Source organism: Stegodyphus dumicola, chromosome 4 (genome assembly GCF_044657685.1).
Source record: "Stegodyphus dumicola isolate Sdum_Otavi_A_Nest chromosome 4, ASM4465768v1".
Lineage (NCBI taxonomy): Eukaryota > Metazoa > Arthropoda > Arachnida > Araneae > Eresidae > Stegodyphus > Stegodyphus dumicola.
This window is the reverse complement of record NC_140771.1, coordinates 82,811,986-82,838,009: the sequence shown is the minus strand read 5'-3', so window position 1 is coordinate 82,838,009 and position 26,024 is coordinate 82,811,986. Positions and strand designations below refer to the sequence as shown.

The window sequence follows — 26,024 nt, the reverse complement described above, 5'->3', positions numbered from 1 at the left end:
AAATGTCAAATTGGAGCCTGAAGTGGGACAAAATTTCCAAACAAGTACCCAAGGAAAAAACGAACATCTTCGACTATTGCAAAGGTACGTTGTTTAATGTTAAAAGAAAATACCTCTAGTCAAAGAACAGTTGCAAAATCATAAAATGCTCGGTTTCCACTGTAAACAAAATGATAAACGTTGATTTGAATCTTAAGAAAGCGAAAAAACGCAATGTGCATCGCCTTCCAAAGCATATCGCTCAGCCCAGGACACGCTGCAGAATTTTATATGAGAAACAATTATCCAAAGAAAAATGGAAAACAATTGTCACAATGGATGATATGGGTATATTTAAATGATTGTAACAAAAAAAGAGCGAATTATTATCATAAAAGGAGAGAAAAAAAATTAAGTACATGGTTCAAAAAATCGAAAGAAAGTTTTTTCTAAGGGATTCGTGATTGTTGCTTGTTTTTCTTATAATGGCAAGTTGAAAATAAAGAGAGTGCAAAAAAATGTCAAGATTAACTCCAAATACTATCAGGAACATATTTTATCGCCAATTTTTCTCAATGAAATACCTTCGCTTTACCCACAGTGCCATCAATCTTTGAGACTCCATCAGGACAAAGCTAGCAGTCACACATCAAATTCCACTGTAAATTTCCTAAAATAAATGGAACAAAAAAAAACTGGTATCAAGGCCATAGCCTTCACTGATATCCTTACTAAATTTCCCGATGCGTCACCTATGGATTTTTATGCTTTCGGACTTTTAAAAACTGCATTATCCAAACGTTGTCCCAAAACCCTAACAGGACTCTGGAAAGCTGTTCGGGAGGAATGAGATAGAATATCTCTTCTGCCACTTCAAAAGGCATTATTATCCCGGAAATTGCGGTGTCGAAAGATAGTTCAGAATAAGTGATGTCATATAGAACATTTAAAACACAAGAATTTTATGTAATTTAGTTTTGTGAATACAATATACATCGTCTAAAAATGTGTGAACAGCCTCTGGAGAACGATTTTCGCGCAAAGAATTAAGAATCAGAAAATGTTTTGGAATAAAAAATTCTAATAACGATTTTTTGAGTCGCATATAAACAAGCTGTTATTGAAAGATATGTTTTTGCGTTTTTCCAAATAGAAATATTCCTATTCTTTAATTTGAAAACGCTTTGAAATGCATCGTATTAAAATTAAAAGTACAAAATAAGCAATACTAAAGAAGGTAAAACCGTCTATCTTTATTTCTACATGGAAAGAAGACTCTAAACAAAAATCCGAAGAAGGTAAATACTATTTCTGTTCTTAAAAATACTTTGGCAACAAGGAAAAAATTCGCCGGCTCAAAAATCAATTGCAGAGTCATTGGATACAGCTGTAGCAACAATAAATGAAAACTAAACCATGATTTGCAACTTAAAAAAAAAGCCAAAACATAATATTCTCCAGCTTTTTACGAGGCACGTGGCTTAACGCAGAACAATTTGTAGAACCCTATACAAAAACTATTTAGAAAGAAATAGATGGTATTCATTTGGATTTTTTTAGGATTATTAGAATTGGTTTGAAACATTGTTTCACCTAAATGACGGCAACATAAAAGGGTCTGCTTATTTTTGATTAAAATATACAAACCTGGTTCCCTCAACGCAAAGAAAGACAGTAAGAGATATAGTATGATCGTCTCTTATAATGGTAAATTAAAAATAAGAAGAGTGAAAAAAAGTTAAACTCAACATATTATGCAGAGAAAATTTTAAGTTCAATTTCTAAAAATGAAATTCCATTTCTTTATCTCATTTAAAGAGTGAAAGATAGAGCAATAAGTCGTACTTCGAAAATAGCACTGCGTTCCTTGAAAAAATGAAGACTGTTACAGTTATTGCATATATACCTTTTCAATGTATTCGGACGAAGTCTTCTGTCGTTTCATGTTTGGACTGCTGTGCATTTGATCTCTTGAAAAGAACTCTTTCTAAGCGCAACCCCCCCACGGCTGATGGACTCTGAAGTAAAAAGAATGGAAATCGATACCTCTGGAAATTTTATAAGAAGCCCTTCTACCATGGAAATAACGATGCAGACTTATAGTCCAAAAAAAGGATCCTATAAGATTGAACATTTAAAAAAATACTCCTTACATTTTAAACATAAATTAAAAGGCCTCGAAATCGTTCTGAAAATGTGAAACACCTTCTGTATTTGTTCCCAAATACTAATAATGTCATGAGGCGTTAATCATATTATTCTGTACAAGTCTTCAATGTTTTCAATTGTATACATCTCATGCATGTAACATTTTAATTGCTGAGCAAATTATCATGTCATGAACTTCTATAAGCCGTATTCGTCTATGTTATTAATGTAGTTCGGCGTTTCTGTTTTCTTCTTATTTTTTAATCAATGTTCTTTTATGATGATATTTTTTGAAAAATATTTTAATGGAATAGCAGACGTAGGAATAGACACAAGGAATAGCTATTATGATATTCGTCCTTAATTCAGCGTCGTTTGCACATGTGCTAATTCGAATATAACACAATAATTTTTAATCGACATGCGTTCTGGGAATCATTCTCGACTTGTATGAGAAGTCTTAGCTTTACATAATTTATTAAGTTCCCGATGTTTTAAAGAATCGAAAAATCTTTTCCTACCAACGTACCTCTGTCCCATCAGAATTTCACCCATTGTTTAAAATCCCGATGACTTATCTCCAATACTTTTTTGATGTGTAATATTAAGTCCGTGAGCTCACGGAGGGAAATAAAATTTTTTTTACTCAATGAGCTCTCGTATTGTTTTGTATCACTCCTATTTCCGAAATTATTACTTGCAACCTAAACATGGATCAGCTGAATGCGTGAAGCCACACTTTTATCTTCGCCGCTTTTTTCTCTTCGCCTTTCTGAATCATGTTAAGAAAGATGCTGATGTCTTTGCTAAGGATGGAGAGAATAATTAAAGTAACAATAAATAATAACTAAACTGAGCAAGTTATGTTTTAAAAGCTCGTTTATCTCATAATACCTTCAAACTCGCATAAAAGCAGTTCGCAGAATGCAATTCATAAAATTAGATCATAATAGCCTATGGATAATTTATAATAGCTTATGGATAGTATCACTGGATTCTTAAAAAATTCACAATTTTAGAAGCTTTACAAATCGTTTCTATGCACAACTGATAAAAAAAGAATAATTAAATTAAGCATTTTTTCCTAGTGTTTCAAATACCGATTTAGTATTTTTATGCGCTAACAGTTCGTATTCACTTTAGGAATATACATGTCAAAAGAGTAAAAAATAAACCAAAATATTAGATGCTTTTTTACAACTATAAGCAGTAAAAATTTTTTCAGGTGAAGGTATCCAGGGAAAATAATTCGGATACTTTCATCAATTTAGATGCCAAATTTAAATTGCAAAACGAATATAGAAAACGCATGGCAACACTTAATAGTCTGTAAACACGAATAATGGTCGGCAGACTGCGTCCAGGCCACGTGTGTTCCTTTCTCTTTGCCTTTCTAATATAAGATAATCTTTCTTTTGGTTCTAGAATATTTCTCCGGAAAGAAAATATATTTACTTAAATTTACTTAAGGCGTATTATTTAGATTATTTTATTATATGTCTTACTGAATACTTTCAACAAATAACAATATGAGCGAAACTTAACGCATAATGTAAAGGAACTTTTAGGAAAAATATGTTTTTCTTTTGTAAAAACTATTATGATGTGATATCGTTTTATACATTTTGCTTTAAATATTTATCAGCTTGTTTTTTAATAAAAAATCTCATGTGGACATCTCATGACTTCCTTAGCCTATTAAATCATACGAAATTTTTTCCTGCACTTCATTTAAACTTATTTCCTCGAATTATTCTATTAACTAAATGAACCGATCTCTCAAGGAAAGTTTAAAATGGCATCAAAAATTGCAAATTTTGAAATTAAGTATCTCGGTTAATTTTTATCTTACGGGAGTATTTTCTTTTATTTTTATCTTTTCAGAAACGTTCCCAAATTTAAGTATAGAAACCGACCGACCGAATTAAAAGTTAAATTTTGTTATTTATCCAAAATTATTTTTAATAAATTAGATATTGCCAAAACCTTAACATTTAAAACACTTCTGTAACTTGAAGTAAATATATGACTAACGGTTGCTAAAATAAAGGCTGGGTATACAATCTGTTCGCGCGTCAGGACATTATCTCACATGTCGGAATCGATTAGATGTAATTCAGATATTCTAAAATTCATAGCCACGTAAAATTGAAAAGGGAGATGGGAGGTATCCGAGATGACGAAACGCGCCATTTAGGAATTGTTGATGGTTGTATGGAAAGATTCCAGTTCGTCTTGATAAGTCCGGATCTTTCTATTGAAATCAGCAATAATTCTACTGTTTTATTCTTCTCTTTTATATTTTAATTGACATTCCAGTGTATTTATTTATACATTCCAATGAATTATTACCACAATAGTGAACACATTAGCTTTCTATATTGCAAATTACTTTTAACAAAATAGTGCATATTGCATTCTAAATTTTATAAGGTACTTTCTCCCTGCTTTCTACATGCTTCCGTGGTGTAACGGTACACACTAATATACGAAAAATCTCGGCGAGGGCATTGCTCATTTTTCATGTACTTCTGGTTCAAAATAACATAATGACTATAATTTTAATTCGAATTTCCTAGGAGATAATTTTCTTTATATTCTCTACATCTTTTGTAAGTTAAATATCTTAGCAACAACTGCGCAGGATTTTACTTTTTAGTCCATTTGAATAAATTTTAAAATTCCCCAACTTTAAAGTTCTTCTTCATTTCTCTCTCTCTGTCTCTCTCTCTGGTGCTGCCGATTGCAATAAAAAAGGGAGGTGCACAACTAGATGTTGCAGCAGTCCCATATGCAAAATTTTAACGTTTTTCAGTTTTGTGAGATACTTATGTACGTATGTGCAGACGTAACGATAAATCCATTTGTATCCATTATGGAATAAAGAGTCCTTTATTATGCCTGTACATATGGACTTCTTTCAAAAAATAATCAAATTGTATTCGGGAATGATCAAAATGGATATTTCTATTAAAATATGATACTCGAAAATTTTTGCGATTACAATAATTCTTTACTTCACACAAGGAAACAAAAAGAGCTTTAATCTTTGCATATTATGCTTAAGAAAATGTAATTCTTGTAAATAATTTTCGTTTAATGTATTTCGAAACAATTTAAAATTCATTAATTTTTATCTAACAGAGTGACCGAAAAAAAAAAATGAAAATTTCCGAAACAGCTCTGTTGTTTAATTATTATTTTCGTCATCGTTTTGCTTTCGACAGTGTCTTTGTCAAATAATTTACCATATTGCAATTAATTTACCACTTACTTGTAATTTGCAGCAACATACCTTTAGAGTTAAAAAATAATTAACAAATCCGTATTCAAGATTAACTATTGTATTTAAACACTATTTATAAGAAATTATAATCAAAAACATTTTCTTTCTCTGTATACATCATATCGTACAACCCCGCGTATTTTCCACCCTAACATTTCCACTTTATTTTTCCTTTTTCTCTGTTATACACATGTTTTTCCACTCTGAAGGCTAGTTTATTGGTAAATTATATTCTTTTGATTGTTTCTATTTTTATTCAATGCATGTAATTTGTATCTGCATTTTTGTGTTAGCATTACATCCATTTTATTTTCCCTTGCATTTGTTATTTGAAAAGTATTTTGTGCAGATTCTTCGTGAAGTTACTTGAATGTGGCAGGTGTTTTCACACTTAAGAAACTTTGCAAGCATGTGCTGAAATCTTACTTCTATTATTTACGTTCCAGCTCATTATAGCCTTATCCATTGTTGCTGTGTTCGATTTTCCGGAATCTGAATCCTTTTTTCGTGCCCCTTGTACTTTTGCTCTTCCGATGTCCTTGGAAACTGCATTCAAAAGTCAAGGTACTCGAGGTATTACAAGGTAACTGAGCTGCGGCTCAATTACAGCGTGATATCGGCTAAGCATCCACCAGATATTGTACTGTTATTACTACTATGTGTTGTTATTGGAATCAAAGAAATAACATTTTGCTAAGTACCAGTAGTTTATCCATGACTACTTTTCATTTGTAATATTCTTAATATAAGCGCGCCCTTTTTTCAAAGATTAATTTTTAAATAATATTATGATAGTTACCAGTGCTTTACCCATGACTTATTTTTATTTTTTATGTTCTTACTGTAACCCCGCACATCGAAGAAAATTAAATTATTTGTATAATTTTCTCTTCTCGATTTTCGGACGGTAAAATTTAATAAAAAAAAAAAAAACGAAATAAGTGAGGAAATCAGGTATGGGCTTAATTACTGAGTGCGTTTTTGTTTCTTTTATTTATAGTCTTCAAATACTGTGATGGTTTTCGATATCTCTGGAGTTTTAATTTAAATTATGAATACTCGTTTTTGCATTTATCATCTAGAATTATATTAAATTTTAGCAAGAATATGAAATTAATATCAATATTTATTCCCAACCATTTTTGATCTTCAGAGAAATGCAAAAATGCACTATTTACTAGAACTACTAATACATAAAAGATCTAATTTTTGGCATCATTAGTAAACATATGATTCAATTTTTGGCATCAAAAATAAGGTTAGAAAATAAACTCTACTCTATCGACAAAATTAAATACATTTCTTTCCTCTCGAAGAAGAAAAAAAATTATAATGCTTTTTCTTACATATGTTGACAGACACAAGTTATTATTTTTCTTAAATTCAATTTATCGCAAGAAAATAAGGACAGTTTCGTATCTTACCATCCATCATGTTTCTGCTTATAACAGTTTTTTCCATTGATAATGTAAAAGGAGACCTAAAAAATGTTCAAAGAATAACATTAATCTAACTTAAGTCTGCATTTGTAATTAGATTAAATAATACTAAAAAATATAGTAAGTGCTTGGTGGTAAAAATATAGTAAGGATTACAGGCGGAAATATCGCGGGCGAAAATGTCGTGGAGAAAACAAAGCAAAAGGAAAACATCATCTTACCAAATATCGTTAAAGAAAAAAAAAAAAAACAAGAAGTTCTAAAACATTTTAGTACAAAATATCGTTGTAATAAATAAAGCTGTTCAAAATTTTCACAATTCTAAAACATCGTCATAGAAAATATCGCGGTAAAAAATAAAGCAACTACAAATCATCGCATGGTAATAGCATAGCAGACATGTGTTTTCAGATTTTAAAAGTTTTAAATGCTTGTTCGCATAATGATTTGAGAGTGCAAGAAGGAACGAATATTTTTACCTGTGTATTTAATATTTTTGATTTAACTTTTACATTTTTACTGAAAAAGCAAAAAGGAAACTTCAGCTTTCAAAAACTGAAAATGAGTAGAAAATTAATGCTTTATATAGCAGTTAAAGTAATTTTAATGAATATATTCTGTTAAGCTGGAATAGATGTAATTTTTTCTATAAGGGTGGATTCGTAGTGCGAATAAGTATTTAAAAATCTTAAAATCTGAAAACACGCCTGCAGTGTTATCATTATAGAGGTGATTTATAGGTGCTTTATTTTTTACAGCGATATTTTCTACGACGATGTCTTAAAACACCGAAATTTTTAAACTGCTTCATGCTCTACGACGGTGTTTTATTCCCATGATATATTTAGAACTGCGAGGTTTTCTCATTGCTTTCATTTTGTTCCACGATATTTTGTGGAACTAAATTGTCCACCTCCCAAAAAATAGAAATAAGTAGTATATAATTAGAAACATACTATATATATTTTTTCTGTCATAAATAATGTTCAATTTATTCTGATTAAATTGATTAACATGGTATTAAACTTATTGCTTTGGAATAAGCAATGTTTTAATGGGGAAGAGATTTCTATATTTATTTAAAAAATAAACTTAATTTTGCTTAGATTTTGAATACATATCCATCTATTTCGAGCGCGATCATACACAAGTCCTTCTTCTTTAGGAGCAAAAGGTTTGTTTGGAGAAATGCGATATTGCTGTGATTTATTCTGAATTTCTACTGCAACTTTGGAGTACATCCTAGAAAACTTAAAAACGTGCCTTGTAGGAGCAGTCGTATCATGTTGATTTTCCATAAGAGGAAGGATTTGAAAACAAAATATGGGAGCTGCGACAACTGTTTTATATCCAATACACTAAGCGGAGCGAATATAAAACGAACGTAACGCTCTCCTTCGAAGAAATTAGTAATGAAACGTGGCAGATTAAGACAGTGTTATCAGACTCAAATTGTAGGCCTGATGGACGATCTGAAAGCAGCTAATGTGTCGACAATTTTTTAACAAAATGAAGAGTACGTTTTTAACAAAATAAAATTCTTTGCCTAAATTTTTTACATTTTATTTACTAAATATTTTTCAAATGTACAGTTAAAAGGAAATTAAGGGAAAGGAAGGTAAGAATTAAAATCTGAAGGTCGCCTCAAAGAACTCTTTTAAAGTTAAATACAACTGTTTTATATTTAATGTTATCAGGAGAGATTATCTATACAGATGACTTACGTGGGACAGCAAAACATTTTACAGGAAACTAGTTGAAAATATATTTATTTAACAATATTTAAGAAGCGAAAAATACATAATGCAATTCTATAAAAATATTTAATGTTTTAAATTAGGTATATCATCATTGGAATGCATTTTTATTGAAGTGAATCTAATTAAAAAGGAAAATAGTAATTTTCTTAAGAACATCAACTGTTTTCGAATACCTTAGACTGTTAACTTAAATTTGAAAGAAAATATGTAGGAACTGACCAAAAATTGCTTTGTGTTTCTTGTATTTTTGTGCTTTGTGTTTATTAGTGCATTTAGTTTGTTAGCGTGTTTTGGTGTATTAAAATGTCTTTCTACATCAAGAAACCTTGTAGATTTAACTTCTACGCCCCATGGACTCTACATATATCTTATATTTTACCTAACTGCAACAGACTCGAATGAAAAGGGAAGCAACTCAAGTCGTGTTTCAGGGTTAATAACCCTTGGCCCTTTTATATACGAAAATAAGGAAAATGTCTGCTTACTGTGATCAACAATTCTGTTAAAATGATCAGTCTATTACAGAATAATTTTTTTAAGCCAAAAGCGCCAAATAATAAATAAACTTGCCAATTAGGGCCGAAAAGGCCAAATAAGGTGGACTATAAAAATCTCTAAGTGCAGAAAAATGTCGCCAAAGACTGGTTAAGTCACTAAACAGCTTGGGCTCAATTTCTGTTAATTATCTGAAATTACGCAAAAATGCAAGCCAGTTTGACGTAGATTTTGAATATCGATTTTGAGAGCGATCAGACACAAGTCTTTCTTCTGCAAAAGGGAAAAAAATCCACAACAAATTAAGGTTACATTTTTGGTTAATTTAGACTATTACATTGGAATGTACTGTTACAGTGAATGATACCTTCCGAATATTAAGATTATTAGTTAAAGTATCAGTCAAATAATGAATGAAGTTGTGACGCGTTCATAAATGAACTTTTGAGTTATAGCTGAAAAAAAAATCTAGTTCTTTATCTGAGAGTTGTTTAAAATTTACAGAAATATTATTTCTTTTTCCTGATATATACATAACTTTTGAAGAAGTTTGAAACTCCTTAGGGTTTTCTTTAAGACAAGCTGTTTCTTATTTGTTACTTTAATGTTGTAATGCTAATAAATAATCTGTCAAACACATATTTGAAATTTTGCTCAAGAAAGCATCTTAGAAAATGTTTATTTCCCATTTTTGACACCAGAGTTTGGCAAAATTTACTCACCTTTATGTTTTCAAGAGACTCTGAAGTCCTCCCCTTTTATCAAACATAAAACTTTGACAATTTTCGTTCGAAAAATGTCCAAAAATAATTGCGTACTAGAAAAATGCAGGCCCATAAAAATCAAAAACTTCAGTTTCACGAAAGGAGAACAGATCTTTCTTTCTGGGCTCAAAACGAAATTCATCTCAAACCAACAAATTGCAGGTCCTGTCACTAAAATACTTTCTGTTAAAATAAATTGAAATATTTTTGTCTTTTCTGTCTGCATTCCCCCCCTCGAAATACCTTTTTTCTTATATCTTTTGGGATCTGGTTTCTTCATACGCCGAATTTCAAAAAGTTAAGTATTATACTGCATTTACCCCTGTTGTTAACGCAGGCAAAGGAAGTCTGATGGCATCAAGCACGCGAGCACGATCAGGAGACAGGTATATTACTCATGTGATGTGTAGACTATTATTTTACTCAGTATATATCTAAAACTTTGCCAAAGGCGTGATGCTAAGAAAATTTTGCTCGTAAGAACTTGCGATGTAATACGAGGCGTGTTCAGAACAAATAAAATACTGCGGCTATATATTTTCATCCTTTCAGTGATGTCATTTCGCGTTAAACCTCTGCAAGGGCGTTTTTTATGAAGAGAGGTTATTGTTTTGTGCAATATAGCTTATAATTGTTCAATAGTTATGTATGAAAGACGGCATTCTATAGCATATTTAGGCATCTTATTGAACGTCGTGTATGAAAACATTATTTTGCGCATTTTCTTGGCATTCTATAAAATGCCGAATTATAAACCGGCAAAATATGAAATAGGAAAAAAATTAAAATGAATTCGGTATACAAATTCTCTCTACTTTTTAAGAAACTTCTGTGCTCGTTCCTATTCCTGATGCCAACAAGGGACGAAGTGATTCGCGCAATAATATTAGCAGTTGTAATAAGTGTCACAGAAGACAGTTTCTACCGACTTGGAACTTCTGAACTTTAAAACAACTATATGCGAGATCACAGTTCACTTTTTATGCCCTAAGAACTTACTTGGGTTAGAAGGCATTTCTAACTACGAAGTTCCTTTCAGGTTAGTTGCAATTGCTCAGTCCAGGGGAAGCGATCAAGAATTCGTCAAATGTATGAATAAATAAGTGCCAAAATATGGAAAAATTAATGAATTCTAAATGTCATTCAAGCATACCGAGTTGCAACACGATTTATTTTAACTTCTTATTTTTATTTGAAAATGTCCTTTTCTCTAATGAGAAAGGCATAAAGTTTGTTTTGTACAACTACATGTTTTTGCTTATAAAAGATTTTTTAATGGCAGTCTCATTATTTTTTCAAAATGACACTTATAGTTTTGAAAATACGCATCTTTTAAAGAACAGCCTTATCATGACTTTTTTCATACTTTCCTTGCCTGGTTATTTTACATAACGCCTAGGGAAAATTTATAATAATTCTCATATTTCTTACCTTGCCTAAAAATATAAGCCATTCTATAAAATGCTTAAGTATTCTATTGAATGCCAGAGTTTCATAAATTGCTAGTAAGAAATGCAAAAGCTTATATTTCAGAGATTCTCTGATTAAGAAAGCAATTAGCAAAATGAGGCTTTATTCTCCTAAACCTAATACTAATTTAGACTTTAAGCTAAAATACAATATTACATCCTTCATTTTATTCGTTTTGCACTCAACCTTCGATTACAACATCCACGCTTAACCTAAAATTATAGATAATCCTAGAGAAACTTGGAAAGAATCTAAACTGAGAGAATATTTAAGCGGATGATTTTGGACTGGAAGACGTCGCTTCTCATGACGAGATAGCAGCAGCAGTAGTAGTGCGATAGCCGAAACAATTTCTATAAGCCCCTCACCCTTCGTGGCCTCTCCCCGGTAGTCAGTACCCTGGAAAGCCAGTGTAGCGTTGGGTGTAAAAAAATAGTTCGGATTTAAAATGACCACCCTTCCCGGAGGAAGATCCCAGGAAAACATAGCAAATGAGACATTCGAAACTCGTTTCCAATGAGCTGTTGATACAAGCCCACTTCCCCCCTAATAATACGGAGGCAAGGGGTTAAGCACGTGTAAATGCCTAAAAGCGCACTATGTATAAATTATTATTACTATGGAGTCTTCTAAATTCCTTAATAGCAACAGCAACATTGGACTGCCCAGCGTAAAATCAGCGGTATGAATAAAGCACGCTAAGGTAAAATAAGACACATATTAAACACAAGTCAACAGTCAGTCAAAGAACTGCTGACTCGACGTTTATTCTTAAATTGGTAAAAGAAATGAAAGCACTAATGTCATGTTCGCACTAGAAAATAGTGCAGCATGCGTCCTGCTGCTTCTTTCCTAGCAATTTATTTTTGAATTTCATCTCCGCTTATCTTCCACAGTCTGTATATGAAATTGGGCCCACCAGCGGCAGAGCGGGAAAGTCGCTGAACACTGGTAGGTCGGTCCGAGTTTCGAATCCCGCGAACGGGCTGGCTGCATGGGTGTTTTCGTGGCTTTCCCCATGCGTAACGTGTATACGATCCAGTTCCCCTTAAAAAGTCCTCCACGAAGGCATCCCTTCCCTTAGGCAGATAGCCCTAGTGTGCTTTGCCATAATTAAATACACCAACACCAACCTGTATATGAAATTTGATTTCCTCCCGTTCATTAGTTTTAACTGAAGGTGCATTCAAGCAAGGAGTTATTTTATAACAACCCTGTAAACTGTAATTGATACGTCTAGTTTACTATAAAGAATTCTCTCTTTAAAATTTATATGCGTGACACTTAAAGTAAGAACATGAAGAAAAGAAACTTATAAAACTAGCAACTTGAACATATTTTAAAACAGGCGTTCAATTCCATTTACAATTGTTCCAGTTTATTCTGTATAATATGCTGCTGAAAATTTCTTTTCTGCTTTGAATTCCATGCAAAGTCTTTTTAGGGGGATTCTTCTCTTATTTTGACATTCACTTTTTTAGTGTAAAATGATTGAATTTTGTCGTTAAGTGTTAAAATACCCGAATCTTTTAAAAGAATATATACTCAAAAAATGCTTTCCGCTCCTTTTATGTTTTTGTTTTCTGATTTTTGTGACAGAAAATCATTTTTATGTTTAATTTCTTTTTATTCAGCGTCATATTTTTATTCGCAGAAATAGACAGAGCGTTTCATCATGTCTTTTACAAATCCTGTTATATTCTTCACTCGGATGGCGATTTCCCTTTGTCAAAATAATTTTCCCAAAGAAATTCTACCCTTTTTCGAGGCGAGTCGAATTGATTCAAAAGACTTTTGAGTTGAACTGTCAGTGTCACATAACATATAATTTTGTGCTTTACAGAACGCCAAAAACTGTTATTTATTTCTGTTAGCTCGATTTTTATCTTTCGAGAGTGATTATCTATGAATCTACTTTTTTAATCGATTGTATGCAACATGGCAGAAATAAAAGACCTCTGACTAGAATCGAGTGTTGTTTCCTTCTTTTGTAATGTCTCCACTAAGCAACAGACACAATAAGAAAGGAAGATATTAAATTCATACTTTGTCCTTCATTCATATGCATTTATTTAGCTACAATTTTCGGGTAACAAAAATATTAGCCAATGTATATATATGTTTATGCCATTCTCTTTATTCTTACAAACTTACATTTTTTGTTATTGAAATACGTTCGTTTACTCTTATGTATAATCATTACGTTTCTTTCCTTCTTCGTCACAGTATAAGAAACGCGCGTAAACATTTGTTCAGAACTGTGTAGTAAGTATCCCATCTTTATTTGAGAATTGCCATTTCTAATTAGCCGAAATTGTTTGTCAGTGCTATAAAAAGTTCTTGTTATCGGCATAATAAAGATCCTATTGATTATAAAAAATGATTATTAATTTTTTAATGGTATGAAGCTCTATCCTGGAATAAGAAACAGAAAATAAATATAAGGGAGGCAATGGACAAAAATTATTTGTTAGGTTTAAAAAATCAATAATATTATATACATAAATATATATATCTAAAATTTTATGCAAAATAAAAAAGTAAAAAACATAAGAAAGTAAGAAAAAAGAACACAAAATTGTGAAGAACGCAAAACTTCTTCAGAAGATTTGCTGTTATGTAAAAGCCGCTTGAAAAATTTGAAAGGGATTTTATTATTCGCTTTCAAGAGGCTGAAAATTTAAATGTTCCAACATGGTGTTAGAAACGGTTAACTACAATACATTTAATATTGATATTATGATGCAAGAAGAATTCAATGCATTGAAGGAGGATATTTAAGTACAAGTCTTATTCAAAACATATGTGGACGCTACATTATGGAGTTTCTAAGTCATCTGAGTAAAATATCTCAAAACAAAAGTTGTTAGCGAACAACATAATTCACATTTTTCTCTTCTAATAGAAGCGGGCTTTAGTTAAGTGGATAGCTTATTGTAAAAAACGTGAAATATGTTAAGTAACTTTCAACGAAGTAATTGAGAATTACGTTAAGAAATTTTATGTCAGATATTAAAAATATTGCATCATTACATTATGTGTAACTATCACGTCAATTAAAATGAAACTTCTGTGCAACTGGATTCTGTTATTTTGTTTCTGAAGACTTGTTAATATTTGTAAAAGTTAAAAATCAATGAAACAAAAATCTAATAAATAATTTTTACTTCTTTGTACGAAATAATGGAAGCATTGTAATCGCGAAAAGTTTCAGGTACCATATTGTTGCGTGCGTACAGGTTCCTTATGAATTGAATGCACAAGTCTAATGAAAAATGAATAAAATTTATTATTATCACAAAAAACAAAACAAAATGCTTAAATTTCCTCAAATATTCGTACAATATACCAATATCTCACAGTAGTTATCTTTTAAAGTGCTAAAAACGTTCAACAGAACTAATTCAAAATAGAGAAAGCTAGTTCGATTTTACCGCGAATTCGCTACAGTAAACAACAGCAGTCTCCTAAACAAACTCCGAATTGAGGTATTTTCAAGCCGCTTATATAAAAGTTTTAACTGTACTTGGATTTTCTGGTATTTTCTCGAAAAGCAAAAGCGTACAATTACGAGAAATTTATTTATTAAACGCGCGTGTATTTTTCATTTTCCGGCGTAGTTTTCTCTTCAAATAAGTCACGCGCAGCATTGCAAGGGTAAATGTAACAATTCTATTAAAAATAGCAAATTAAATACAAAAACCATAACAATATTTTAACAGAAATATCCCTTTATCCGTTCCCGAATCAATTTGGACGTTTTTTTTTTTTTTTTTTTTTTTTTTTTTTTTTTTTTTTTTTCCCTAAGGTCTGTACGTACAGAAAGAATAAAGGAGGGTTTTTTTTCCCTAAACGGATTGAAGAGGCATTTTGTTTTGTGCAGCCTGTTCGTATGTACACTGCGCAAAGAAAAGGGAGACAGTTCTATATCTTCGGTTCTGCTAGGCCGATTAACGAAATACAACTTATGTCTTTTCATGTCTCGAAAGCGAGACTTAGGATATGTATTAGATTTATATATAACATTTTTCTAATATAGGTAATTTGAAACAAAATCGAACTTTTTCTGAAAAAACAAACCAATTTTTTTTTCCATATTTCCATTCTACGACTCAAATTACGCCAAACTACCAAATTTTGTAAAAATCGCGCGAGTAGTTTTTAAAACATAAGCTCTCAAAATTTTAGCTTCTCAATATTAATTAAATTTGGTATACATTTAATAATCTCTCTTTTTTTATTAAACTTATTTGATTCTTCCTTTCCCATTTTGAAATTCAGGTTCATTCCGAATAAAATTCACCCATTTTTTATGATTTCTTTTTAAAATTTATATTATTTATAAATTTTTCAAAAATATTTTGAGTTATAATCTATAAAATTTTTACCATCATCTTAAATAGACGTATTTCTAAGCAAACCTGCAAAAAATTACCGTTTTTTATTCAGAATTTCTGAAGATGTACGTGATTATATCTTGGCGCGTCTTGAAATTTGGCATATTTGTTGAAAGCGACAAAACGTCAAATGTTATTTAGACACTAAAATTAGACACTTAAATGGAAATTACTTACTCTCTGATGTTCAGTTGGAATAATCCCAGCTAAATTCCACTGGATTACGAGCGATACGTGACCGCATAAGTGTTTACCTTCAAAAGAAAATTATCACGTCTCAGTGTTTAAGTTTTAACTTCTTTTTACCATTTAAAAATCTTAAAAGGGCATATATAAACGATCTTCAGTAATACTAAATTGTTAAAAATTACAAGTATTTTAGATATCAGCTTTTTGCGTCTCATCAACATGACCGCTCTGCTTAAAGCAAGGATGAATCTGAATTTGACTTGAAGTCATGTGACTTTACGATGTACTTGTTTCTCCTGCTCTATGCACAGTCACGTAGCTGCTAACTGTGTGTAAGACTTCAGCCGCACCTACTCATGTATTTACGAAGGCATTGTTGCTTAAATGGACTAATTTCAGCATCTTTGTTTAAATGCTTGAACTTTCACGAAGGAATGATTTTCCTGACTTGCCACCTGTGTTTCTTCGTTTTTTCGTCCCCAGAACGCGGCACACAAGACAGTGTGCCTTTGATTGAATTAAAAAAATAAAGAGCCCAAGAGCCAATATATCTACTGGTGATTACTCTTTGTAGTAGAGGCCAGACTTTAAATTTACGATCCAGATCCACTTGCTTTCTACGCTTTGGCCTAGCTAGACTGCTGTCTGTCTGCTGCTGCTTTCTTGCTACAAAGTTATCAAAAATGTAAGCCCTTTGGAACAGGCACATTTAATATGCGGACATGTTGCTGAAAATAAAACTGAAGATTTAATCTGCTTTCGCCTCCAATTTCCAGGTCATTGCTTCTGAGTTTAAATATATTACATGTATATTGTCATTGCTTCTGAGTTTAAATATATTACATATATATTGTAATGTTTTTCTTTCTTCTGTTCGTTCGTACGGGGCTCGTAGATTTGGAGTGAATAAGGACAACACTACTTGATGAAGTATCGAAACACACTTTATTTACCAGTATTGTCAGGACAGCTCCAAAACACGTTTTACAGACGTCGATGAACTACTATAAACATGCTGACACGATCAGCGACACAGTCTTCACGTTATCAGGCTATCATGGTGGAGACAGTTTCACGACAAAGCACTAGAGTACAGCTCTCGACTCTGCTTGGTCGTTCTCAGAACTCCACGTACTCTCGAGAACTCCACGCTACAACTCGCGATGCACTCGACGATACACAAGAGTATAGCTCTCGACTCAGCACAATCTAAGACAAAACTCGGCGATGCACTAATTCGCGATGCACTAATTCGCGATGCACTAAAGGACTCTCTCGATGCACTCGACGACCATCTCGGCGCTAGACTTCGAGACACTCGCTCAATGACTGACTATGAGCTCGAGGCACACACACTAACTGACTGCGAACTAGCAGGGTTTAGCTTTCGGCTTGTGTTCGAGAACATTCTGGGCTAAACCGGTAAGAATTCGTTCCAGAAGGTTCTCCATCCGTCCATGCTATATCGCCAATTTTATCGCCAAATGGGCGATTTCTCGCCAAATGGGCGATTTATTGCCAAATGTGACAACCCTGTTCTCCCTTGCCATTTTATGGCAACCCTAAAACTGCTTTGCGGGGAAGCCATCTTACCGCGCCTGTAGATTTCGTAACAATATATATGTAAACGCAAGAAGTTTGGTTCCGCAACAGCAAAAACTAAGTGGGATATTTAATTTCAAAATTCGGAGTTTTTGATATCATTTTCCATTTGCCTAGAGTCTTCCTTGCCTAGATAGAGTCATTTGCCTAGATATTTAACATAATTCAAGGAAATCAGTTTACATGAAATGCAGCAAAAAGTGTGCTTAATTTAATAGACCGCAGAAGAAAGTCCCGTGGTGTTCACATCAGACTTTTTCCCAACGCTTTTGCTCATATTTTTACCCGAACTGATACCTTTAAATAATTAACGCGCTTTTATTTGTATTGTGATTATGCTGTATGCTGTACGTTATAGAGAAAAATGCGAGAGGGTCGATGAAGAAAATCATTTTTAATGGGTAGATGAAATTGGGAATACTTGGTCGAACCCCATCCATTTGTGAATATTAATCTCTTTAATATTTCTAGTATTAATTAATATCAATCTTTCGGAGGATCAAATGAAAGTACTAAATATAAGTTTCAACTTATCAGAAATGTCTAAACCTCCTTTAATCATTGCTTTTTTTGTAAAAGCTTTTAAATTCAGTAAAATTTCAGAAGCAAACAAAGATACAATGCACCACCTAATTACTCACGACGTTAATTTCAATAATATATCGTTTGTTTTATAACTTGACCAAAAGAAAAGGAAGGCCTTAAGTTAAATTCTGTCAAATTCAAATACTATTATTTCCAAAGTTGCTAAGGGTGTACAGATCGTTGTTTTGGTTTTCGATACACTAATGGAGTCAAGTTTACTATGCTACAAAGTTTCCTCTTCCGTGATGTCAGAACAACGTCAAATGTTACAGAATAAGTTTTTCAACCGAAGTAAAGTCTTCAAGTAAGATCAAAGTAAATTTTAAAATTTACCAATTGACTGAGAAATGTAATCAAGTAATGGATTAAGTCAACAGACTGCTTAGTTTTTATTTTAGTTAGCCACTTAAAGTTATGGGAAAAAAACCTTTAGTTTGGTGTAGATTTTTAATAACTTTAATGATTTCGAGAACGATCAGATACAGTCTTCTTCAGACTGAAGGTGACAGAAGACATCCTGCAAAAAAGTAACATTTTGCTTTATCTAGTATAGATTTTTAATAACTATGTTCATTTCGAGAACGATGAGACACAGGCATGTTTTCTTCAGACAGAAGAAGATGACTGAAGACATATGCCAGGGGCTTTTTGAAAGAAATACAAGCAAGTCATATAATAAACTTTTTGATGAAATTGGTGAATTTCTTATGAATGCAGATATAAGAAACACCCCCGAGTATTAAGATTAAGGATACAACATCTGTCAAATAATTTAAAAAATTATTAGACGGCTTCCGGAGTAGTAACCACTTTACTCCCTATTAAAATAGCTGTGAAAATAATGGCTTATATGTTTCTATGGTTATATTAAATTATTTGAATTCTGTTTGCTATTTTGAAGGAAATATTTTATCTTCGTACAATGTTATCAAAATAGTCGTGGATAAATGTGTTCACAATTAAGCGAGGCTTATAATAATTTGAATTCTCTTCGTCCTATAGTTTCTAACTTAGTAACGGCAGCATGTCTTTACGCCAAATGTTTGTTTGTCGATTTTCCACTTTACTTTTTAACAATATTATGCTTTGAAACATATTTTTGAAGTCATCGTTAAACTTAAAATGTGTTTCTTTGCAATGATCAGTTATGGTTTCTTTTGTTGTTAAATCACCTTTAATGCTAATGTTCCATTTGAAAAAGCATTGAAATATCTTGAAATGAGACTTCGAGATTTCTGAATATTTCCAGAAAAAGACTGAATTTATGGCTTTGAATATTAAATACGTCTAATTTAACATACCGAATGACTAAAACAAAGTTTAATTATTTTTAAGGAACCAAAAAATGAATGAATTTCAAATTCAGCTGCATGTTAAATAGTATGAGTTTCATACGGCTTGTCGAAACAAGAGGCTATGAAACCAAATCATAATGTACCTGCGAGTTAAGTTTTTCTTACTTGTATGTTTGATTCATATTTAATTGAATCTCTAATGACATAACAAAAGTTTCTAAAAACGTAGATGGAGCATTCTACAATTATCAATGCGATATTTACGTTTCACCTTGCAGTTTTGGTACAGTTATCCCTTAGATGTATTTAGAATGGCGTGCGAAAAACTTGTGTTCATCGCCGAACATCTTCCACCAAACCTTTCCCTTCTGTAAAAGTAACATCGTGTATTATTTATTCAATGGAGTGTTTGCTTACTGTTGGTTGTCACGAACTTTACATTTGCGTGATTTCTTCCCTGCTATTTCACTCGATTTGCTGTTTGCTCTGCATTGCTGCGGCGTGATTTACCGCATGCCGCTCTTATGGCTCGCTGGCTTATTTCTGATTTTCGTGCAGTTTGGGAATGAGTATTATTCGCGCATCGAGTGGTGAATGATTGATAATTGAATAGTGGAAATGTTCTTTTTTTAGTAAGTAATACTTTATATTTAAGTTTGAAAAATGTGTTCATCTAAAGACTCAAACTCGTGTTTATACCGAATTTCAATGTTCGACCCGAAATATTCGATGCAGGGAATAATTCAACGTAATCGTGCTGGGCGCCCCTCATCTTCCACACTGACCCTTCTCCCTGAAAGCCGCTTATGCTATTCAAACACACGTGCATGAGACAAAGTTTCATCTCATAAGCCTCGGTTAACATTTGAAATATTTCCTCCGTGGCTGATTTCTGAAGTTTCACAAGAAACTTGATGTTGATTCGCTCTTCGGTTTTTACATTAGACATTTTTCCGGCAGAATGCAGTTGCCCATGTTTACTCAGTGATGTAGTACTTCACTGGCGTGGTCGGTTACGTTGAAACTGGCCGCATGGATAGAGGAGGTGTGTGGCATGACGTCACCCAAACAGTTTTTGCCAACTTCACTCTGTTTCCAAGCTACACACTTAGTCTCGTTTTTTTTTTTGTGTCACACCTCCTATATGTCTGTGTAAGATAAAAATATGTAAATGAAAACTTTAATTTAAATTAGCAATAACCCCGCAATTCTTCATTTTAATGCGTATCTCCCCTTTCTATTCTAAAAGTAGAAATTGTTTATAATAACATTGTCTGCACTGTGGCTTTCCAAACGTAATCCGTTTCATGTTTTCTTATGCAACCTTGGAATGCTGAAAGCTATTATCTAATCTCAGATCAGGATATCCTTGACTATCTTACCCTTTTTCTGAATTGCACTTACTTTCTCGCTTTGCTCGATGCTGCTAACACGTTCCGCGTATCTCTTGGCTTCGTCCGTTTTCTAGTGATGTAAATTTCAAAATTGGATGCAGATTGCTACCTTGATAATGTGAGAACCAGATTATGCTTCTCAAGGCTGGATTTATCATGAAATAAATACATGTGATAAATCTACAGCCAAGTCTATTTAAAAATCACTCTTTTTGTTATGCATCATTCAAACTACGTAGAAAAACCTTCGCCAAGTTGGTCGCCACAGTCTCCGATCCACTGAAACTATTGCCCAGTTCTCAAGAAACGACAGATTATATTACACACACATACATGTGTATACAATTATTAATTTTCTATATATGATTATCTCTTAGTCAAGAAAACGTAAAAGTATTGCAAATCGAAATTTAGAATTGTTAGTACTTAAAAGGACTGTATTAAAACTATTAAAAACTTGTAATAACTTCAAAGAAGTTCAAATTTTTCTGATGTTACGCATTGAACTCGTACATTAAAAAAAGAATAGTACATACATAAAAATAAGATAGAACAGTGCACACATAAAGACGTAAAATAAATTACTGCTGATTTCCCGGAAAAGAGTTAATTTATCAAGGGGAATTAACCTTCCCCCAAAAAATCCGCAGCAATTTGGGTATGATTGCGTTTCTTCTTCTTTGTATGTTTGAATGAGTTCTTTATCTATCTATCTATCTATCTCTCTATCTCTCTATCTATCTATCTAATGTATAGATAAACACAAATTTAGAGCTTTTAGATTAAGATTACAAATTATTAAAGTTGAGCAGTATGCGGCAAAATTAATTGAATAATCTAAAGATGTTAAAAAATGAATTAAATGAAAAAGGGGGGGGGGTTAGCACTCCAACAGGAAGTAAATATATAAAAATGAAACAAAAATTAAGTAAACAATTAGTATAATCAATATAATATAATATGTCGAAAATTCCTTGGTCTTTTTGCAGCAGCAACCGAAGAACTTTCAACAAAGCCACGTTTCTGAATTATAGGGTGCGGCAGGGTTCATAGTAGGATATTAAAAGCACACTATAAGGCAGTAACTGTATTTTATTTATTACCTCTTATGCCAATTAATAGTCAAAGATATGACATTTACTAATGTGCAAGTCATTGTCCATTGCGTGGATTACTTTTTGAACATGATGCCCTCTCTGCACAACACATTCATCTAGGCGGCGTTGGAAGCTTGCCATAACTCGGCATAACATATTCCCTGGGACATTGCCGACGGCAGTTCGGATGCGATCCTTCAACTCAGGAATGGTGGCACAACGTGTTTGGAAAACGTCTTGCTTCAGGTGCCCCCAAAGTCGGCATATGAAAAATCAGGTGAGCGAGGCGGCCAGGAAATGTCACCAAAACGAGAAATTACTCTACCTGGAAATGTCTGTCGCAATGGTCCGTCCATCTGGAACTTTCCCATAACGTCCCAAGTTGAAATGCTGCCGAAATAGAACCCTGGGTAGCAATAACAGAGCAGTTATTCTTGAAATAACTTTTAACAGCAAAGGCACGATGCTGTGCACTCCAACGATCCATATCACTGTCACACTTGAAATGGCAGCTCATTAGTGCAAATGTGGCACGAGTTGGCGCGCATTCATGTAGTACGTCATTGTGCTACGTAAGTCAAATTACGCTATGAACGCTGCCGCCACCTGTATATCTGCATCATTGTGTATTCTTGAAATAATTCATTCATCACACACGCTCCTTCTCACATCTCACACATACACACATGCAAGCATGCACAAAAGTTTTTTTAAGACATGTGTAAACGGTATAAAATTTATACTTCATTTACGCTGATATTTTGTATTACGTAATTTACTTAAAACTCTTACATAAAAGTGAAATATCATGTCTCATGCTGAACTGTTGCAACTTCGGAAATCTCCCGACCATAACATTTTGAGTTAAGTGACATTTCCACAAGTCATATGAAGAAAATAATTCAATTTATAAACAGAAAGGCTTGAAATTATGAAGAAAATTTATTTTGCTTCTCATAAAATCCGTTGCATTTAAAATAGTATACTAGCTTCTGAGCATATTTATCCACAGTTTACATGCAAACAAGGTAATTCCTGCATCTTTTCACATAATTATATCATGGGTATTTAGCATAATCATCGTGGTTGTTCGAGAACACACTATTATAAACAGTATAATATTATAAGCTTTGTGGTAATAATTATTTCGTTGGTTGTGGTGGCAAACGTATATGTCACATGTTATGATAAACAGGAATATAGTGGCAACTTACCCCAGAAGAAGATCCAGGTCTATAGCCCGCCGTGACGAGAGAGTGACAAACACGTGAAAACAGATTTAATTCTTGCTTTATTGGATACTAATAATACTGAAGAGATATTCCTTTTTTTTAATCCGGTATGTCACATGACGATATGAGGCCTCCTCACTCAGAACAAAAAAGATAGGTCAATTCTTCCACACAGCCCTTCGAAGACTTGGTGTATTTCAGCTCATACACATGCAGGTACTCTTCATCGGGATGCCGGGCGAAAATGCCAAGCCCGGGAAAAAAAAGGAGATTAGCTTAAATTTTGCAGCTACAACATCAAAGAGAAAGAAACTCGCTTCTTTCATACATACTGGGAGACTAAAGAAAGCTTGCACGATAAACTCCCAAAAGTTTGCATTTTACCCCACTCTTACTGTCTTTCTCTATGCAGCATCTCCATCTCGCACCTTCACGATCTCCTCCTTCTCCTCCCTCCTGGTAGACAAAAAATACCGCCTTTTATAAAGTTCCACAGTTAAGTTTTGCCGCCCAATGAAAAAAAATCCAGCGTCAGAAGGCAACCAATCGCAAAATACCTTCAGCTACCCAGCCAAACAGAAGTGAAGACGCTAGTTGTCTGAAGCAATACTTTCCTCCGCTTACAACAGTTGTCTGATGCAATACTTTCCTCCGCTTACAACAGTTGTCTGATGCAATACTTTCCTCCGCTTACAATAGTTGTCTGATGAAATCTGTTCCTCACCTTACAACACAAGTTGGCGAAAAAAAATGAAATTGTCACCAAAGGAATCTGATGCAAATATCTAAATATTGCCATAACGTAGTAAATAATTAATTCAATGTGACCTCGTCACAAGCATATTATAATTAGTATAATGGCAATATAATATTATAGTAACATCGTAATAATATTATATTATAACAACATCGTAATTAACATATTATAATAACATAATAATTATAGCAGCATAATATAACATCATGTTATAACAACATCATATATAAAATTCTAACAATTAATATATTGCGTATGATAACACAATAACATTATAATATTATGATAACATAACAATCATAATAACATCATAACATAATATTCGACACCATAATATCATAACCATAGCATAATTAATATAATAGTATGATAAACATTAAAATAATATAACAAGCATAATAACATAATATTCGACACCATATCATAACCATAGAATAATTGATATAATAGCATAATAATATTATAATAACATTCTAATTAACATATTCTAATCATGTCATCATTATAACAACATAACATCATATTACATCATTATAATTAACATATAAAATTATAACAATTAACATGATAACATTATAATATTATAATAACATAATAGTAACATTACAATATAGTATTCGACAGCATATGATTATATATAGCATAATCATCGACCACGCAATATATAAATATCGTTGCTATTCGATATAATTTTCATGGCTATTCGACATTTGCATAAAAACCATGACTTTTTGACAACATAAATCTCTAATACATCTGAAGCAATTGAAAAAAATTTCTAACAACTAATTAATTTGCTGCAAACTCAATAATCTCTTGAACGTGCTTTAGTTTCATTATCACCCGTGAAATTTGTTTTACAAAGCAACACGCTCAAGATATCGAAGGAAACAGAAGAACGAAGAATTTGTGCTAATTATCTCCCTTTTCGAGCGCAGAACGAGCGAGGTGACTACAAAGGAATTGAATTTAGCTCTCGTCTTCTGGGTTTATCGACCCGTTTGTACCTTATAAGGCCGATTGCTTCTAATTACGAATCTTCAACATTAGTTCATGTAATAAACTCTTTTTGGAAGATAACTGATAATGAGATTTAGCTCAGAACTTTGTTTACAGCTTTCCTGTGAAATATTTTATTAACTAAGTAAGCACCATTTCTCTTTACTTTACTCATATATGTTTATGTGAGTTAGAGAGCTATCTCTGAAAATCTGCAGCAATTTCACACCACTTCTGTTAACTCTCAAAATTTAGTTTGTTAATTAAGTTAGAATTTTTTTTAGTCAATGGTCTTTAAAAGCAAGTGCATCAGATTATTTATTTACTAAAATAATTTTTAATCGTGTAGCAAATGTTCCCAACCGTAATGTTCCATTTCGGGCTTTTACGATTCAGGCTTTCTGGAAGCGGAAAAAAAATCACAACATTTAGGGTTTCTCCCTCTGCAGGTGTTTTGGATGAGAAAATCAAAAACCGTACCATTTCAGCTTTTCTGTTTGTAATTTTTCATTCTAGTTGGTGGGAAGACATTGGAGGATGGGGAATTCATGTATTTTAAGTTAGTTTGGAATAAATTATAAGCGAAACCAAGAAAACGGAAAAGAGAGGTTTCTTAAGGTGCATTAAGAACAATTTTTTCAGTCAGAAAAGAAAATATATCTTTTGCTGTAAAACTATGCAAATAGTAACTCCGTTGTAAAAAATGTATTTACCTATATATAGGCTTAATATTTTGTTCTGTAATAAAAGTAATTTAATTTAAAAATTTGTTAAGTAATAAATCTGTTTTATTAAAAACTGTGAGAGTAATATTACTGACAATTTTTGTGATTCTTTGGAGTATTGTATTTTTAATACATATTTAATACCAGCCAGACCCTGAAAAGGTTTCATTTTTCGCTTTCAGAGTTTGTTTTCTAGATGCTAAAGTCTCACAATATTTTAGCCGCAATTATCCTCTAGAAATCAACGTGAATCTATTTCAAGATAATAATAATAATACTAAATTTTAATCAAATTTTGTTCAACACTCATTTTGATTTATGTGTTAGGTGTAATCATTAGTGCCATTAATGGTTCATGTAAGCATGACTAAACTAAGTTTAAAGGCTGAAGCGTCACTGAGAGGTAACTTT

The 26,024-nt window shown here is 32.5% G+C and overlaps 1 protein-coding gene and 1 long non-coding RNA gene across 6 annotated transcripts in view; one reads left to right on the top strand and one right to left on the bottom strand.

Moving 5' to 3' along the window:
- LOC146997592 (uncharacterized) overlaps positions 1 to 16,217 on the bottom strand; it is a 63,619-nt gene extending 47,402 nt beyond the window's left edge. Inside the window, exons 1-3 of one of the 2 annotated variants that reach the window (XR_015040700.1) lie at positions 16,110 to 16,217; positions 15,916 to 15,992; positions 6,838 to 6,893 (exon numbers count right to left, since the gene is read on the bottom strand). This is a non-coding gene — a long non-coding RNA (uncharacterized LOC146997592). Of the gene's footprint in view, positions 1 to 6,837; positions 6,894 to 15,915 lie in introns of both variants that reach the window. The other variant, XR_015040699.1, reaches the window with a different exon arrangement.
- LOC118192354 (protein O-mannosyl-transferase TMTC3-like) overlaps positions 1 to 26,024 on the top strand; it is a 495,624-nt gene that overhangs the window by 149,790 nt on the left and 319,810 nt on the right. The gene's annotated exons all lie outside the window — the stretch shown is intronic.